This window comes from Echinops telfairi, unplaced genomic scaffold (assembly GCF_000313985.2).
Source record: "Echinops telfairi isolate 266 unplaced genomic scaffold, ASM31398v2 ScPeMD7_49;HRSCAF=173, whole genome shotgun sequence".
Taxonomy (NCBI): Eukaryota; Metazoa; Chordata; class Mammalia; order Afrosoricida; family Tenrecidae; genus Echinops; species Echinops telfairi.
This window is the reverse complement of record NW_022103947.1, coordinates 554,926-561,279: the sequence shown is the minus strand read 5'-3', so window position 1 is coordinate 561,279 and position 6,354 is coordinate 554,926.

The window sequence follows — 6,354 nt, the reverse complement described above, 5'->3', positions numbered from 1 at the left end:
TCCTGATGTGTCTGCAATGTGAGGTAAGATACTGATGGATTATATGATTCTGCATGGAATGATTGCTAACTAGGTTAATTGTAGTTGCTAACTGCTGAGTATAAACTTAACCATCTCAGACACTCAAGGAGGGATTTCAGCAATAGAAAAGAGCCAGAAGTCAATTTGAAGTCCTCTGAAACTTGAGATTTCTCAATCCCAGAGGCAGCTTTGATGCCAGAAAAGTGGAAGAGAAGCAGCCAGGGCAGAACCAGAAGCCACAGCAGGAGACAGATTAGTGTACTTGCCAATCTACAGAGAAAGTGAAACTGACTGAGCTGGGTCAAGAGACTGTATAATTGAGTGTGTGCCTCTGGACACTTAATTGAGAAGCTATGCTTCATGACCCGTGGAGCTGGAACTGAGTACCTTTGGGTCAGGGCTTACAGCAGAGTGGTGTGCCTTTCGGGCACTGATTGTCAACCCTTAAAGAATGTTGGAACATTGCCTGAACAGGGCAGAAGCCAGGCTAACTCAATGAGGGCCAGAGATAGGCCTCCCTGAAGACAAATCATAGAAGAAACTATCTTGATGGAACAGCTATATCCTGACCCTTTTCACCTAAATTATAACATATTAAATTGCCTAATAAACCCTGTAACGGTGGTCAGTGTCTGTGAGTTCTTCTGGCCATTGCAATGAATCATGGCAAGTAGCACAAAAGTAGAGGAAGGAACACCCCTCCAAATTTTTAAGTAAAATTTCCCTGATTATTTGGATTTACTTTAATCTTTGATTGTACATGGTTATTTTGGGTTATACATTATAAGGTTTTTGGACATTATCTGCCTCTAAAGACCAGAAAGCTTTATATAGACAGTGTAGTTACTGGAAAGTCACCTCAAACCTAGAGAAGCTTGGACTTAGATTTAGCAATTGTCAGTTTTGACAGACACCTGTTTGTCAGTTTATTGTATTGTTATGGCCTGTATTGCTATAATGCTTGAAGTTATGTAAGTGGTATTTCAAACACCACCAGCATCACTGAAAGTAAACAGCAGAGTTCCCAGACTAAGAGCAGACTATAAAGAAGAACTGGCTGTCTAATGCAGAGGAATTGGCATGGAAAGTCTATGGATAGCAGAAGAACATAGTCAGATACTGAAAGTTTCATGAATATCCGCAGAACATTGTGAGAAATACTACCAGACAATGCACTCCTTGGATTGGAAGGCACTCAAAATATTCAGGAAGAAGAGCTACTTTCTCAAAGTAAGAGTCAACCATGATGATGTGGACAGAGTAAAGCCATAGGCAATAAAGACTAAGGACCTTTTTTATTGATAGGAAGCAACTCAACATAAGAAAAGGCTGTAAACATTTATTAATAATTGGAATTTGAAGAAAAATGGAATTTGAATATCTTAAGTATAAATGTAGAATAATTAAAAGTCACCAAACATGGAATGCAGTACTTAAAGATTAATATTTTAGGCATTAGAGGGTTGAAATAGACTGGTATTGACCATTTTGAATCAGAAACCACTTGGCTTATTAGTCAAAGAATGACAGATTCAAGAGGAATGGTGGCACATTCATTGTCAAAAAAGGATATTTTAAGATTTATCTTGATGTACAATGGTGTCTGTGATAGCATAGTATCCAGTCAATAAAATGAAATAAAGTCAATATAACTAAGGTTCAAATTTTTGCACCAATCACTAAAACTAGTTATAAAGAAGTTGAATAATTATTTTTTATTAAATATTTTTATTGGGGGCCCTTACAGCTCTTATGAAAATCCATACATTCACCCATTGTGTCAAGCACATTTGTACATATGTTGCCACCATAATTTTCAAAGCATTTTCTTTCTACTTGACCCTTTGATATCAGTTCCTCATTTTTACCCTTCTTCCCCCACCCTCCCTCTCTCATGAACCCTTGATAAATTATAGATTATTATTTTCATATCTTACATCATCCTCTGTCACCCTTCACCCACTTTTCTGTTGTTCATCCTCCTAGAAGGGAGTTATATGTCAATCCTTTTGTCAATCCCCTTTTCTGTCCCCACTCTCCCCTTATCCTACTGGTATCTCTATTCTCATTATTGGTCTGAGGGATTTATCTGTCCTGGATTCCCTGTGTTTCCAGCTCTTGTCTGTATCCGTGTACATGCTCTGGTCTATCAGGATTTGTAAGGTATAATTGGGGTCATGATAGTGGGTTGAAGGAAGCATTAACAAACTAGAGGTAAGTTGTATGTTTCATCAGTGCTATACTGCACCCTGTCTGGCTCGTCTCTTCCTTGTGGCCCTTCTATAAGGGGATGTCCAATTGTCTACAGATGGGCTTTGGGTCTCCACTCCATGCCCCACCCACCCCTTCCATTCACATTGGTATGATTTTGTTCTGGGTCTTAGATGCCTGCTACCTGATCTCATCGACACCTCATGATCACACAGGCTGGAGTGCTTTTCCCATGTGGACTTTGTTGCTTCTCAGCTATATGGCTGCTTGTTTATCTTCAAGCCTTTAAGACCCCAGATGCTATGTCTTTTGAGAACTAGGCACCATTAGCTTTCTTCACCACATTTTCTTATGCACCCATTTTGTCTTCAGCAATCATGTTGGGTTCTTGCATTGAGGGAGTACTTGAGTCTTGAGTTGAGGCCCAATGTCCATCTGCTACCTTAATACTTAACATACAAATATAAGTACATAGCTCTATTTCCCTATTGTTATTTATAAATATACTTTGATATGTACATGCCTGTATTTAAGCCTATAAAAATGTCCTTTGCCTCGTAGCTCTTTCCTCTATTTACATTTACTTTCCTCTTGTCCCACTGTCATGTTTGGCCTTCATTTGGGTTCAGTAATTCCTCACTGGTACATTGCTCTTGATTAAGCCCCACTAGGCCTCCTACAGCCTTCTCTACATTGATTTTAGTTCACTTGTTGTTCCCTTGTCCCTGGTCTGGTGACTCCCCTTCCTTTCTCCCACCTCCCCTTCTCACATGTCCCCACAGAACTGCTGTTTCCCCTGACTTCTTCTTGGAATTGTTTATCCCACCTATCTTATTTAGATAGACATGCAGAGACATTAATAAGCGCAAAAACCAGGCAAAGCCAAGCAAAACAACAAAGGAAGACAAAACCAACAAAACATCAACAGCAACAACTTAAAAAAAACAAAACAAAATAGCAACAACAAAAAGAAAACCAATGACAAAAAGGGAAAAGCTTACAAATAGTTCCAGGTCTGTTTTTTGACCTTTAGGAGTGCTTTCCAGTCAAGTCTGATGGGATGCCACACTCTATCCCCCAAATTTACTTTTGATAGAAGTTGAAGAATTTTACCAAGGTCTTCAGTCTGAAATTGATCAAAAACTCAATTTAAGTGCATTGATAATTATTGGTGATTGGAATGAAAAAGTTAAAATGAAGAAGGAACAGTAGTTGGAAAATATGACCTTGGTGATAAGAAATGACACTTGAGAGTGTATGATCAAATATTGCCAAACCAATGACTTCTTCATCTCAAATACTGCTTTTTCAACAACATGTAGGATGACTATACACATGAACTTCCTCAGATGGTACACACAGATATTGACTATATCTGTGTGAAGAGACAATAGAGTAGCTCCACATCAGCAGCTAAACCAGGCAAGGGGCTGACTAAGGAACAGACCATCAGTTATTGGTGTGTAAATGCAGACTGAGGCTGAAGAAAATTAAAGCAAGTTCCCAAGATCCAAAATATAGCTTTCAGTATATCCCATTTGACTCCTTGAACACTAATGACAAAAGATCTGATGAGCTGTGGGAAGATATAAAAAAAACATACCTGAAGAAATCAAATGTTAATTGTGGTAGTTACATAATTTCATGTCAACTTGAATGTATATAATAGTATAGGTTGGTATTCAACCTGTCAATCAGGTCACAGCCTGATGGTGCTTCCTTGTGGGAGTGGCCTTCTCATAAGGAGAGCTCTAGGAACCTCTCCCTCTCTCTCTGCCTTCACCCTCCTGCTGGCTGACCCTGATGTCAGCCAGAGCCCTGGAGGTGTGTCCATCACCATTGGATTCACAAGACCGCACCCACTGGGCTGTGATCTTCCTGCATTCTGCATCATTGCTTGTGACTGCATGAGTCTGAAGAGGAATTTATGGACTCATATTGGACTTATGGACTTGAGTTGAACTGGGCTGGGATGTTTTCCTAATATATAAAGCTTCTTGATATAAAACTCTTTCTTACACATAAATAAGTGTCACTGGATTTGATTCTTTACCCAACCTGTCCTAGCACTGTAATTAGAAAGACAGAAAAGAAAGACCAACATAGGTCTGTAACTTACTCTTAAGTGCAGAGTAGCTAAGGAAAAAGGAAGAAATAATGACGTCAAAGAGTTGAATAGAAAATTTCAAAGGGAAGCTCGAAAAGACAAAGTAAAATAATATTATGAAATGTGAAAATATCTAAAAAGGCAAAAGTAAAGAGCATGCGCAGCATATCTGAAACTGAAAGAACGCAAGAAAAAAATTCTAGTCTTAAGTTTCAATAATGAAGGATTTTATGCGCAAAACATTGAGTGATGCAGGAAGCATTAAGAGAAGATGAAAAGAATGCACAGTCACTGTACCAAAAGGAACCAGTCAACATTTTACCATTTCATATGAGCAAAAACCAATGGTGCTTAGGGAAGAAGTTCAAGCTGCACTGAAAGCATTAGCCCAAAACCAGAATACAGGAATTGATGGAATATAATTTAAATGGTTCAATAAATTGATGAAGAACTGGAAGCACTCACTAGTCTATGCCAGAAAATTTGGAAGACAGCTAGCTACTTGGCTAATTGACAGGAAGAGATCCATATTTGTACCCATCCCAAAGAAAGGTGACTGAACAGATGCTCAAATTATCAAACAATATCAGAAATCTCACACACAAGTAAAATTTAACTGAAGATCATCTAACAATTGTAGCAGTACATTGACAGAGAACTGCAAGAAATTCAGGATAGATTTAAGAGGATGTGGAACAAGGTATATCATTGCTGATATCAGATGGCTCTTGGTTCAAAGCAGAGGACAGCAGAAATATGTTAACTGTTTTTTTGACGAAGCAAAGACATTCAACTGTGTGGTCTATAACAAACTATAGCCTTGAAAAAAATGGGAATTCCAGAACAATTCATTGTACTCATGCAAAATCTGCATATGGATCAAGAGGCAGTTGTACAATCAGAAAAATAGAATATTGCATGGCTTAAAATTAAGAAAGGTGTGCATCAGGGTTTTAGCCTTTCACCATACTTATTCAATCTGTATACTAAGCAAATAATCAGAGACACTAGATTATATGAAGAATGTAGCATCAGTATTTGAGGAAGCTCATTAACAACTCACAATATGCCAATTAAACAATCGTGCTTGCTTGGACATGAGGAGGACTAGAAATAGTTGCTGATGAAGATCAAAGATTGCAGCCTTATGCATTACAACTCAATGTAAAGAAAACAAAAATCCTCACATCTGGACCAGTAGGTAACAGCATGATTCATGGAGCAAAGGTTGAAGCTGTCAAGGAATTTGTCTTGTTTATATATACAATCAATGCTCATGGGAGCAGCAGTAGAGAGATCAAAGGACACATTCCATTGGTTAAATCTGTTGCACTAGACCTATTTAAGATGTTGAAAAGCAAGGATGTTACTTTGAGAACTAAAGTGCACCTGACACAAGCAATGATATTTTTTCAATTGCCTCATATGTATATGAAAGTTGGATATTGAACATGAAAACTGAAGAAGAATCAATGTATTTGAATTATGGTGCTAGCCTATAATATTGACAGTACCATGGACTGTGAAAAGAACAAACAAATTTGTCTCGGAAGAAATACAGTTAGAATCCTCATTTTAGAGGCAGGAATGTACTCTGGACACATTACAAGAAGACATCAGTCCCTAGAAAAGAGGTGAAGGTTCTCAGGACCCTCCTTATGAGAAAGTTATGCCCACAAGGCGGCACCATCAGGTTGTGACCTGATTGACAGGCTAGACTCCATCCCTACACTTTTATATCTTCAATTTGACACAAAATTATGTACCTACCACAACAGTGACCAAAAATAAACAAAACCAAACCAGGACGTCCTCTCCAAGACGGAATGGCACAGAGACTGAAACACAGAAGAACAATTATGGTGGAGGCACGGGTGCTTCCTTCTGTTGTGCGCAAGGTCCCTGTGCATTGGGAGTCACGTGATGGTGCACAACAACAGGTCTACTTTTATTCTGGCTTTAATTTTAAACGTGAAGCATATGGTTTCTAATCCTGAACTTACATGAAGGCATGA